The following is a 14,077-nucleotide window of genomic DNA, read 5'->3' as shown; positions in this document are numbered from 1 at the left end:
GACCGTCCATTTTCTGTTTTCTGGAGCGCGCGAAAGGGGACATGGATTTGCCTTCTGTTTAGCTGTCGTTATGGACGACTAATATCTCCGGCTATGATTTTATTTGATACATGTGACCATATCATCGTAAAGTATGTTTTTTCAATATAGTTTCATCAGATTATTGAAAATTTTTCGGGAGTTTTGCCGTGTTCCGTTCTCTTCCGTTTGTTGACTTGGAGAGCTTTGTGCCACTTGGCAAGTGCGCGTGCTAAATCGAGAGGGAAAATGAACGTTTTAAATCCAAACAACGACTGTTCTTGACAAAGGACACCTTCTACAACATTCTGATGGAAGATCACCAAAAGTAAGAAACATTTTATGATGCTAATTCATATATCTGTCGTGCATGTGAATTAGTCGTGGGCGCCCAACTTTGGGGTACTCAGCTATACCGAAGCTGGATGTCGTAATGAAGTTATTTTTTAGAATTCTAACACTGCGATTTCATTAAGAACTAATGGATCTATCATTTCCTATACAACATGTATTTTTTACTTATGTTTATGAATAGCTATTTGGTCAGAATATGTGTGTCAGAAAAATATCGTTGCTGTTTAGACGTTGTGGGAAAAGTAGCTAAGTTAGCACAATGTGTAACCACTGATTTCAGCTCTAAATATGCACATTTTCGAACAAAACATAAGTGTATGTATAACCTGATGTTATAGGACTGTCATCTGATGAAGAAAATCAAGGTTAGTCAAAAATTATATCTTTTGCTTGTTTGTTACGATCGCTAACTTTTGCTACTGGGAAATTGCTTGTGTTTTTGGCTATTGTGGTAAGCTAATATAACGCTCTATTGTGTTTTCGCTGTAAAACACTTGATAAATCGGAAATATTGTCTGGAATCACAAGATGCCTGTCTTTCAATTGCTGTACACTATGTATTTTTCAGAAATGTTTTATGATGAGTATTTAGTTATTTGGCGTTGGTGTCTGTAATTATTCTGTCTGCTTTCGGTGCAATTTCTGATTGTAGCTGCAATGTAAACTATGATTTATACCTGAAATATGCACATTTTTCTAACAAAACATATGCTATACAATAAATATGTTATCAGACTGTCATCTGATGAAGTTGTTTCTTGGTTAGTGGCTATTTATATCTTTATTTGGACGAATTTGTGATAGCTACTGATGGAGTAAAAAACTGGTGGAGTAAAAAAAGTGGTGTCTTTTGCTAATGTGGGTAGCTAATAGATTTACATATTGTGTCTTCCCTGTAAAACATTTTAAAAATCGGACATGTTGGCTGGATTCACAAGATGTGTACCTTTCATATGCTGTATTGGACTTGTTAATGTGTGAAAGTTAAATATTAAAAAAAAAATATCTTTTGAATTTCGTGCCCTGCACTTTGAGCTGGCTGTTGTCATAAGTGTACCGACGTCGGGCTGCAGCCATAAGAAGTTAAAGCGAGACCGCAATGAAATTAATGGCGGAATAGTAGTTTTACATTTTTCAACAGAACAACGAATTAACATCATAAATAGTTCTTACTTTTTGATGAGCTTCCATCAGAATCTTGGGCAAGTTGTCCTTTGTCCAGAAGAATCGTTGCTCGGTTGAATATTGTCGCCTTCAACTTTGGAATTAGCAGTAAACATTAGCCATGTGGCGAAGACGTGTCCAACTCACTATAACGCAGCACTAAGAAAATTCCAAAAATCGCAATATACTGATATAAAATGATATAACTCGGTTTAAAATAACTACATTATGACGTTTTTAACACCTATATCGAATAAAATCAGAGCCGGATATATCTAAGGCCTATAACGAGAGCTTTCCAGAACGCCATCCTGAGGTCTGTCTCGCATCATGGCGAACGTTGAAAAGAGTGCACCCCACGTACCAAGACCCTTTATATGGCCTCAGATCTGCCTAGCAACTCCATTCCAATTCTCACTGCTTGCTGACATCAAGGGGAAGGCGTATGCAGTGCATGTCGACCAATAGAATACATGCAAATTAATAAACTGACCCTAGAACAGAGTGCCCGATTTCAGATTTCTCACTTCCTAACAGGAAGTTTGCTCCAACTTGAGTTCTGTTTTACTCACAGATATAATTCAAACGGTTTTAGAAACTAGAGTGTTTTCTATCCAATAGTAATAATAATATGCATATTGTACGAGCAAGAATTGAGTATGAGGCAGTTTAATTTGGGAACTAATTTTTACAAAGTGAAAACAGCGCCCCCATATTGAGAAAAGGTTCAAGTGCAAGCCTTTTCAAACCTCGAATACACTGCAGTTATCAAATGAAGATAGGAGACCTGTACGTCAGGAACTGCATAAGGACAGTTATTTGACAACTCTCACATGGGGAAGGCTGTCATTGTAATTTGTATTTTATTAAGGATCCCCATTAACTGCTGCCAAGGCAGTTAGATACAATAAAACAGTACACGACTCATTATCACGACTCATTAACATGACTCATTAACACAACTCATAGTAATGATGAGAATTTGAAGAATAATCTGTTTTAAGCACCCGGCAGAAGACTGCCGTTATTATACATTTGACTGTGTCAAGGAGAAGATGTATTGGTGCCTGCACATTCATAAAAAGCAGCGCTAGAACAGCGAAGATTATTTTATTCTTGGTCTTCATCTTTTAGTCCTTGTTTTTACCATTTAACTCTTTGCCATTTTGAAACCTGTTTTTATTTATATACACTACTGGTCAAAAGTTTTAGAATACCTACTCATTCAAGTTTTTTTTTTTTTTTTTACTATTTTCTACATTGTAGAATAATAGTGAAGACATCAAAACTATGAAATAACACATGTAGTAACCAATAAAGTGTTAAACAAATCAAAATATATTTTAGATTTGAAATTCTTCAAAGTAGCCACCCTTTGCCTTCATGACAGCTTTGCACACTCTTGGCATTCTCTCAACCAGCTTCACCTGGAATGCGTTTCCAACAGTCTTGAAGGAGTTCCCACATATGCTAAGTACTTGTTGGCTGCTTTTCCTTGACTCTGCGGTCCAACTTATCCTAAACCATCTCAATTTGGTTGAGGTCGGGGGATTTAAAAAGCCAAACCTTGACCCAGAAAATATAACAAACTATTGGCCTATATCGAATCTTCCATTACTCTACATTTTTAGAAAAAGCTGTTGCGCAGCAACTCACTGCCTTCCTGAAGACAAACAATGTGTATGAAATGCTTCAGTGTGGTTTTAGACCCCATCATAGCACTGAGACTGCACTTATGAAGGTGGTACATTTATTTTTAATGGCATCAGACCGAGGCTCTACATCTGTCCTTGTGCTCCTAGACCTTAGTGCTGCTTTTGATACCATCGATCACCATTCTTTCGGAGAGATTGGAAACCCAAATTGGTCTACACGGAAAGGTTCTGGCCTGGTTTAGATCTTATCTATCGGAAAGATATCAGTTTGTCTCTGTGAATGGTTTGTCCTCTGACAAATCAACTGTACATTTCGGTGTTTCTCAAGGTTCCGTTTTAGGACCACTTGTTTTCACTATATATTTTACCTCTTGGGGATGTCATTCGAAAACATAATGTTAACTTTCACTGCTATGTGGATGACACACAGCTGTACATTTCAATGAAACATGGTGAAGCCCCAAAATTGCCCTCACTAGAAGCCTGTGTTTCAGACATGAGGAAGTGGATGGCTACAAACTTTCTACTTTTAAACTCGGACAAAACAGAGATGCTTGTTCTAGGTCCCAAGAAACAAAGATCTTCTGTTGAATCTGACAATTAATCTTGATGGTTGTACAGTCGTCTCAAATAAAATGGGAAGGACCTCGGCGTTACTCTGGACCCTGATCTCTCTTTTGACAAACATATCAAGACTGTTTCAAGGACAGCTTTTTTCCATCTACGTAACATTGCAAAAATCAGAAACTTTCTGTTCAAAACTGATGCAGAAAAATTAATTTGCTTTTGTTACTTCTAGGTTAGACTACTGCAATGCTCTACTTTCCAGCTACCCGGATAAAGCACTAAAACTTCAGTTAGGGCTAAATACGGCTGCTAGAATCCTGACTAGAACCTAAAAATGTGATCATATTACTCCAGTGCTAGCCTCCCTACACTGGCTTCCTGTTAAGGCAAGGGCTGATTTCAAGGTTTTACTGCTAACCTACAAAGCATTACATGGGCTTGCTCCTACCTATCTTTCCCGATTTGGTCCTGCCGTACATACCTACACGTACGCTATGGTCACAAGACGCAGGCCTCCTAATTGTCCCTAGAATTTCTAAGCAAACAGTTGGAGGCAGGGCTTTCTCCTATAGAGCTCCATTTTTATGGAATGGTCTGCCTACCCATGTGAGATGCAGACTCGGTCTCAACTTTTAAGTGTTTACTGAAGACTCATCTGTTCAGTGGGTCATATGATTGAGTGTAGTCTGGCCCAGGAGTGTGAGGGTGAACGGAAAGGCTCTGGAGCAACGAACCGCCCTTGCTGTCTCTGCCTGGCCGGTTCCCCTCTCTCCACTGGGATTCTCTGCCTCTAACCCTATTACAGGGGCTGAGTCACTGGCTTACTGGTGCTCTTTCATGCCGTCCCTAGGAGGGGTGCGTCACTGACGTGATCTTCCTGTCTGGGTTGCCCCCCCCCCCCCTTGGGTTGTGCCGTGGCGGAGATCTTTGTGGGCTATACTCGGCTTTGTCTCAGGATGGTAAGTTGGTGGTTGAAGGTATCCCTCTAGTGGTGTGGGGGCTGTGCTTTGGCAAAGTGGGTGGGGTTATATCCTGCCTGTTTGGCCCTGTCCGGGGGTATCATCGGATGGGGCCACTGTTTCCTGACCCCTCCTGTCTCAGCCTCCAGTATTTATGCTGCAGTAGTTTGTGTCGGGGGGCTAGGGTCAGTCTGTTATATCTGGAGTACTTCTCCTGTCTTATCCGGTGTCCTGTGTGAATTTAAGTATGCTCTCTCTAATTCTCTCTTTCTTTCTCTCTCTCGGAGGACCTGAGCACTAGTACCATGCCTCAGGACTACCTGGCATGATGACTCCTTGCTGTCCCCAGTCCACCTGGCCGTGCTGCTGCTCCAGTTTCAACTGTTCTGCCTGCGGCTATGGAACCCTGACCTGTTCACCGGATGTGCTACCTGTCCCAGTCCTGCTGTTTTCAACTCTCTAGAGACAGCAGGAGTGGTTGAGATACTCTTAATGATCGGCTATGAAAAGTCAACTGACATTTAATCCTGAGGTGCTGACTTGTTGCACCCTCGACAACTACTGTGATTATTATTATTTCACCCTGCTGGTCATTTATGAACATTTGAACATCTTGGCCATGTTTTGTTATAATCTCCACCTGGCACAGACAGAAGAGGACTGGCCACCCCTCATAGCCTGGTTCCTCTCTAGGTTTCTTCCTAGGTTTTGGCCTTTCTAGGGAGTTTTTCCTAGCCACCGTGCTTCTACACCTGCATTGCTTGCTGTTTGGGGTTTTAGGCTGGGTTTCTGTACAGCACTTTGAGATATCAGCTGATGTAAGAAGGGCTATATAAATGTGATTTGATGATTTGTGGAGGCCAAGTCATCTGATGCGGCACTCCATCACTCCTTTTTGGTTAAAATAGCCCTTACACAGCCTGGAAGTGTGTTGGGTCATTGTTGAAAAACAAACGATAGCCCCATTAAGCCCAAACCAGATGGGATGGCTTATCGCTGCAGAATGCTGTGGTAGTCATGGTGGTTAATTGTGCCTTGAATTCTAAATACATCACAGACAGTGTAACCAGCAAAGCACCCCCACAACATAACACCTCCTCCTCCATGCTTTACGGTGGAAAATACACATGCAGAGATCATCTGTTCACTCACACCGTGTTTCACAAAGACACAGCGGTTGGAACCAAGAATCTGAATAGAAAGAGGAGTGGGAGGCCCCGGTGCACAACTGAGTAAGAGTACAAGTACATTAGAGTGTCTAGTTTGAGAAACAGACGCCTCACAAGTTCTCAACTGCAGCTTCATTAAATAGTACCTGCCAAACACCAGTCTCAACATCAACAGTGAAGAGACAACTCCGGGATGCTGGCCTTCTAGGCAGAGTTGCAAAGAAAAAGCCATATCTCTGTCCAGTGTCTGTGTTCTTTTGCCCATCTTAATCTTTTCTGTTTATTGGCCAGTCTGAGATATGGCTTTTTCTTTGCAACTCTGCCTAGAAGGCCAGCATTGCACACTCTTGTCATTCTCTCAACAAGCTTCATGAGGTAGTCACCTGGAATGCATTTCAACTAACAGGTGTGCCTTGTTAGAAGTTCAATTGTGGAACTTCTTTCCTTCTTAATGCGTTTGAGCCAATCAGTTGTGTTGTGACAAGGTAGGGGTGGTATACAGAAGACAGCCCTATTTGGTAAAAGACCAAGTCCATATTATGGCAAGAACAGCTCAAATAAGCAAAGAGAAATGACAGTCTACCATTACTTTAAGACATGGTCAGTCAATTTGGAAAATTTCAAGAACTTCGAAAGTCGCAAAAACCATCAAGCGCTGTGATGATACTGGCTCTCATGTGGACCACCACAGGAAAGGAAGACCCACAGTTACCTGTGCTGCAGAGGATAAGTTCATTGGAGTTAACTGCACCTCAGATTGCAGCCCAAATAAATGCTTCACAGAGTTCAAGTAACAGACACATCTCAACATCAACTGTTCAGAGGAGACTTTGTGAATCAAGCCTTCATGGTTGAATTGCTGCAAAGAAACCACTACTAAAGGACACCAATAAGAAGAGACTTGCTTGGGCAAAGAAACACGAGCAATGGACATTAGACCGGTGGAAATCTGTCCTTTGGTCTGATGACTCCAAACTGAGGGATTTTTTGTTCCAACCGCCGTGTTTTTGTGAGACGCAGAGTAGGTGAACGGATGATCTCTGCATGTGTAGTTCCCACCGTGAAGCATTGAGGAGGTGTGATGTTGTGGGGGTGCATTGCTGGTGACACTGTTGGTGATTTATGTAGAATTCAAGGCACACTTAACCAGCATGGCTACCACAGCATTCTGCAGCAATACGCCATCCCATCAGGTTTGCGCTTAGTGAGACTATCATTTGTTTTTCTACAGGACAATGACCCAACACACCTCCAGGCTGTGTAAGGGATATTTGACCAAGAAGGAGAGTGATGGTGCCGCATCAGATGACCTGGCCTCCACAATCACCCGACCTCAACTCAATTGAGATGGTTTCCTTCATCGCAGAGTGAAGGAAAAGCAGCCAACAAGTTCTCAGCATATGTGGGAACTCCTTCAAGACTGTTGGAAAAACATTCCTCATGAAGCTGGTTGAGAGAATGCCAAGAGTGTGCAAAGCTGTCAAGGCAAAGGGTGGCTACTTTGAAGAATCTTAAATCTAAAATATATTTTGATTTGTTTAACACTTTTTTTGATTCCATATGTGTTATTTCATAGTTTCAATGTCTTCACTAATATTCTGCAATGTAGAAAATAGTAAAAAATAAACAAAAACCCTTGAATGAGTAGGTGTGTCCAAACTTTTGACTGGTACATTATATACAGAAAAATATATCTCATAATTTAGAAGAAACTGTTCCAGTTCTTTTAGTTCAACCATTTTTATGTGAATGGCATCGGCCAGCTCTCTCACACGTGGTGGCAGTGGTGAGATAGGTTCACTATTACCCAACGGCAAGACCCAAGAATTAACATTTTTCGAAGAAAAGGTTTGTAAAGAACAGTGTGCTATTCAACGGTGTAAAGCAATATGGTGGGTGACAGGACTTCATTCAGGAGGTTGCTGGACCTGAGGAGTGGTTTGTCTGGAGAATGGAGCGTGGCCAGTGCCCAAGGGGTGAGCCGTTCATGAGTCCACTGGTGCTAAAACGAGCTAGGAGGAGAGCTACTTCCGCGGCTTTATCAGGTGACGCTCAAAGGTCCATGGGGGCAGTTTCCCGGGGCTCCAGAGGGAGGCAGCCTAATGGTCTAGTCTGGAGGCCCAGCTTGGGAAACCCCAGTTAATTCTGCAGAGGGCGAGCTGGTGGGGCTGACACTCGTCGTCTGGCGTGAGGAGCTGTCTGCCGCGGGACAATGTAGTTGTCTTAGGCAACGTGCCTCGCGAGAGGTGCATGTCATCACCACCATACCATCAAATGGCAAGAGCTGTATCTGTGTGGCCTGTTTGTTACAGGCTAAGAGTAGCTTCACATCACTTTTGTCTAGCTAGGAAGAAGGGAATGATGTGTGATGCCAACACAATCCTTTGAACGTTGCTACTTATTTATATTGTATTTGTGTTTGTATTGTATTCCAGGTTCCTGTTTAACATACGTTATTCCTATCATGCCATAGTTGTGATCACATTTCACCTGAACCAGTTAAGTGTCTAGTAATTGAGTGTTTGTGTCTGAATTGGTATTGGCTAAAGTGGTCATTGTAGGCCCCTCTCCCTACTGTAAATGAGATAATGAGCTACACTTGTGTTTGTGGGAGAGTGCCAGTGGGAAGAGAGGTAAGCAGGGATAGACCGGCAAAAATTATTCTTGGTCTTGATTTTAATGTTTTGCCATTCCGAAGCCTGTTTTCGTATTTCAATATTATTGAATATCTCCAAATTTGTAAGAAACTGGTCCAATTGTTTTAGTAAATCCCTTTATGTGAAGGGCATCGGCCAGCCCTCTCACACATTGCCATTACCGTTGATGTTACACAAAGGGGGAGAAAAAAAAAAACATTAGTTTGGTCTGGGAAGAATCGTTGCATGAAAAAGCAGATCAATTAATGGCATACTGTGTTCACTTCTCATATGGAATCAAGTATTATTTATCCCTGGACTATCAAGTCACTAAGGTCATTATGTACAATGTACCACTATAAAACGTTACTGAAAATTAGGAAACAACCAGTGGTCCTTAGCACACATCATTAATTCACTTCACCCATGTTTTTTGTTGTTGTTCATCACAAGAGGTTGTTTTTAATGGTGTAGCCAGCAGGGGGGCTATCAATGGTGGACTAATCTTCACTCACATGCCGCAAATATCACAGAAAATGTTGGCAAATCACTTGACTGGCCCCTTAATCTTTAACAGCTTACAATATTCAGTATCTATCACAGTGACAACGTGATGCATCCTCCATGAATGCTTTCTCAAATAGAAATCAGATGATCTAAATACTGTAGATGATTACTGTAATATATAATATATGCCATTTAGCAGACGCTTTTATCCAAAGTCACTTAGTCATGTGTGCATACGTTTTACATATGGGTGGGTCCCGGGAATCGAATTCACTATCCTGGCGTTACAAGTAGCCATGTTACAAGTGCCTCGCTCTACCAACTGACCTACAAAGGACTACTCTGAGACAAAATCTGTATCTGCATTGTTTATCAAATTAGAAGTGGAATTGTAATTAGACACAAGAGAAAAGGTTATTCGTAACTGCAAATATTAATGTCATTAGCTAGGTTTCCATCCAACTGATGACAGAAAATATGCACATTTTCTACCCAGTGGTGTGTTTTCGCCAAACTGAATTGTTGCGGATAAGATCTGTGCGTGATGAAGTAGTGTACACAAAATGTACTTTTTTAACTTCATTTTTCATAAACCGAATTAAAATCTAATGTTCAGTGTTTTTCTATTGCATTTTCAACTCTACCAATCATTTTGTCACCAAAAACTGTTGCGTTAAATAGCAAATGTGCCTAGTCTGGTCTCGGGCACGTGCTCTCTAGCCAACAGATATGCAGATAGGCTACAGTGCAGGTACAGGCTAGTCTACAATACATGATGAGATTATTATGGAAAAGAGCGAGAATATGTGTATTTGTCAAGCATCAATCATCATCACGTCACCAGAAAGAAGACCCTCAACATTTATTGGAAAGGAGCATCAAGCTCATATCGCCCCTCCTCTCCCCTGTAACTATTCCCCAGGTCATTGCTGAAAATCAGAATGTGTTCTCAGTCAATTTACCTGGTAGAATAAGGGTTAAATAAAGTAAAATATTGTGCACTTTCACCACCCTGTGAAGATAATGTTAACTTATTTCATCTGTAGCCTAAAACTATTATATCAATATTTGCTCATAAAGGTGTTTCCATCGCCATTTCTCTAATACAATTTGTTCTGAAACTTCCTCTTTCCGTAACAGCGGTCTTTTTATATATTTTTTTTATACGGTATGACTTTACTTGAATAGACTCTGTGGATGGAAACGTGGTCAGTTAGTGTTTATATTCATTAGTGATGATCGAGTTGAACGTCATTTGCATTCCACACTCCACAGTTTGACTTCTTGGCAAACATCCCACATTGCAAAACAAACAAACAAGCCATCTGTTCTCTGTGCTGCCTTCACACAATATTCACCACGACATCCTGATATTCTAAGTAAGTTTGGGACATCCCCTATAGGACTGTCAGGGAAAAATGTGTGGAATAATGAAAGGTTTTAAAAAGCACTGTCTATGGGTTCCCGAAGGTTGGAACACTGTAAGATTGGCATAGTGTGAAATGGTATTGGAACACTGTAAGATTGGCATAGTGTGAAATATAATAAGATGGATTTAGAAAATGGTGTAATGTAAAAGAAGATTTAGGCAAAGCTTGAAAAGTAAATTACTCATTGAATTTCTGCTGGTGTGAACTGAAATTTGCACTCTGACTTTACAAGGGCAGTTATCAGTAGGATACAGTTCAGAGAGATGGTTCTCAGGGGGAACAAGAAGAGGACAAGCTGTAGGGCAAAACGGGTAGCCTGGGGGATAAACTATGTACCTTTATCTGACGTTGTGAGAATCGAATAAAGGTTATTGTTGCCACTTGTGTATTCTGGCTAATATTCTGGGATATTGAATGGACATTTTGCAAAAATGTTTTTTTCATAGGTATCAACACTGAATGACTAACTGATTTGTTCCTGAAAGGAAACCCAGGGTGACAGAGATTTAGCAGTCTTTGTATACGAATAGAAAACAGGAAGAACCCCCAAGGACAGACCTTCATTTGGATAGGGTCTACGTGACTGCCAAGGTTCAGCAGTCTAAAGTGGTTTGTTGAAATACTGTACCTTTTCAGAATATGGCCCACTGTGCGCAAATCCTCCCCTATTAGTTCTTCTGACAGTGGCTCCACATAATGTAAAGGCTTATTTTTCAATAAAATGTATTAAAGAGTAGGTACTTCTCAGTCTCTGATGATTTTTTTTAATAACACGTTGCAAGAATCTGCTTTGGTTTCATTCCAGTGGGCCTGAGTCATCTTTGTCCAACGGGAGAGTAGAAGATGAGATGGTCAAACACACTTTAGATAAAATGTTGTTAGTGAACTATTACATATACTGCAGTATGAAGTCCCAGTGGTTAGTACACCATTGCCTTGACCTCATCAGTCCACCTAAAATAGAAACATGGTGGAAGCTTGAGTCATTGCCCCCCCCAAAAAACAAAAAAAAACACCATTTGTCTGAAGAAAAGAGACAACTGTTCTCTGTGCCCTTTACCATTGATTTACAAATTCCCCTTGGGTACAGTTTGGAGCTTGGGTCATAAAAAAAAGCTGAACTATCACTGCTGAGACAAAAAAAAATGGCCTTACAGCAGAGATGCATATTTAACTGTCTGTAATTTAGAAATATGGAGAATATTTTGTCATCAGTAAAATAATGGTGTGTGGGTCAAAGTCCTCTTTTATAGTTTGTCAGGTACAATTAAAATGTCTTTCAAACAAAGGAATTAGAGGAACATTTAGGTATATTAATTTTATTTTCCAGAAAGAAAAATACCATACCTTTAATACATAAAATAAAGTTTTGTTGCTTTATGGTTGGTAGTAGCCTCTGTCATTTGCATACTAAAATCCAGCTCAAATCAACCTACACAATATTTGTAGACTAGTTTCGACAATAAAGAAAACAACTTTTTAACAAAACCGTGTCAATACAGGTCCGTATTTTACTGACAGTTAATGTAATGATTATTGTTTTGGGGGGGGGGGGGGGGGGGGGGGGGGGGGGGGGGGGGTGAGTTCTCAGAAGTTCCTGATGTTACCAATAGATCAACATCACTTTTATAATGCATTCAAACACAGAAGTCGTCTTACAAATGTGACATTACATTGTATGAGTTTAGATTATTTTTGGCATAAACTGTTTGGGTAAAGCTTTGCATTTTGGTAAAGCTTTTCCACGACATGTTCCAGTTTTCCATGACATATAGCAAAACAGAAGCACAACGCATATTTTAAGCAAAAACAAATAATTCATTTTGTCCTCGTTAAATACCCTGTTGAACACAATAACTCAGTACAGCGCTTGACTTGGACTGAAACAGATTCCCGTACTGATTTTGGCAGCCGGTACTTTTTACATTTAGGTGCAGGAGCTATACAACACTTTTGAGCTAATATTTTATAAGAGGAACAGGTGCTCAAGCAGTAGACTATTTTAGGTGCCGGTAAAAAGTCAAGCATTTTTTTTATATATTTTTTTTAATTCACCCATTGTTTTCCAATGTACAATATTCCTCTCTTTTTTATACAGTAGTGGCACTACAGCACAAATCTCCGCTCCACTGGAGAGTCGTTTCCGCACTGAAACAATCACACAGGTATACATTTACAAGAAGAAGAAGCAAAGAGCTGGAATCATGCAGCTGCATTCAGTCAAAATCTCCACAGTGAGAGTCTGTACACGATTGTTGATCAGTCTGTACCCACTGTTGACCAGATGGTCACTCTCCTTTGGTTTGTGAAATGTGAAAATGTACACCCCCCCCCCCAAAATCAGATAGCGTGGTCAGAGGGATGAATCAGTTTGTTAGCTGTAACTGCCTGCTTGCATGTACAGTCTATGTTTTGTCAGAGCAGCGAAACGGTCATTTACTGTGCCTGACACACGTGTTGTCGCTCGGGCGATGATGGATGAGAACGTGAGGTGGTACGACAGCTCCTTGCAGAAGGACTGACAGATTTACACATTCCTGGCTCACACATCACCTCCAAGAGTAGATGGAAATTAGCAGCTGCTGGGATTACAGTTCAATGAGGCCAACCTCGATAAAAGGTTTGTTTGGTGAAATTGCGTTCAGAAGATTTGATGTTTTCCCCACAGGACTTCAGTGCACATCTTCAGAAGGCCAGTTTTTTTCCACAGATCTGTTGAAGCACCCATTCGGCAGTGTACACTCTCAGAAAATCAATACCCGTTTCAAGGATAATAAAAAATATAAATAAATATTGTTATTTGCTATCCTGTACATCTTAACTGTAAAAATGTATACATTCAGGGGCGGCAGGTAGCCTAGTGGTTAGAGCCTTGGACTAGTAACCGAAAGGTTGCAAGATCGAATCCCCTGCTGACAATGTGAAAATCTGTCGTTCTGAACAAGGCAGTTAACCCAGTTAACCAGGCTGTCATTGTAAATAAGATTTTGTTCTTAACTAACTTGCCTAGTTAAATAAAGGTAAATAAATACATGCCTTTAGTGGAGTAGTCTACTCCTTAATAGAAAGATTGATTGTTTAGTAACAAAAACAACACGTGTGCAACTATGGTGCAAAACAGACAGGGTTGTCTTAGATTGTTGACAACGTGTAAACTATATTTTGTCTCCAATATTTAAGTTGCACAATGAGCACTTGTTGTCTCTGAAATACACTGTTACAGTTGTTGGTAAGCTAGCTAGCAATTTTTTTGCAACGTTAGCATAGAAGTGACATCAGTCAAAACAACTCAAAACAAGACATGGTATCAAGAACAAGATAAAACTAGCTGAAACGACCTACCTACGAGTCCCCACTTTCTTGTCATCTGGCCGTCCAGAATCACAACAACACACTGACTTGACTGGAAAGAAGATTAATATTCATCTGAAGCTTAAACTCTTGAAGGGATACTTCAGGATTTTGGCAATGAAGCCCTTTATCTATTTTTTCAGAGTCTTGAACTTGTAGATACCTTTTTTTTTATATCTCTGCATGCAGTTTGAAGGAAATTGCTAACTAGCATTAGCACAACTGCTAACTAGCATTGGAGCAATGACTGGAAGTCTATGGTAACTG

This window comes from Salvelinus namaycush, chromosome 9 (assembly GCF_016432855.1).
Source record: "Salvelinus namaycush isolate Seneca chromosome 9, SaNama_1.0, whole genome shotgun sequence".
NCBI lineage: Eukaryota > Metazoa > Chordata > Actinopteri > Salmoniformes > Salmonidae > Salvelinus > Salvelinus namaycush.
The sequence above is the reverse complement of the archived record's forward strand: the minus strand, read 5'-3'. Positions refer to the sequence as shown.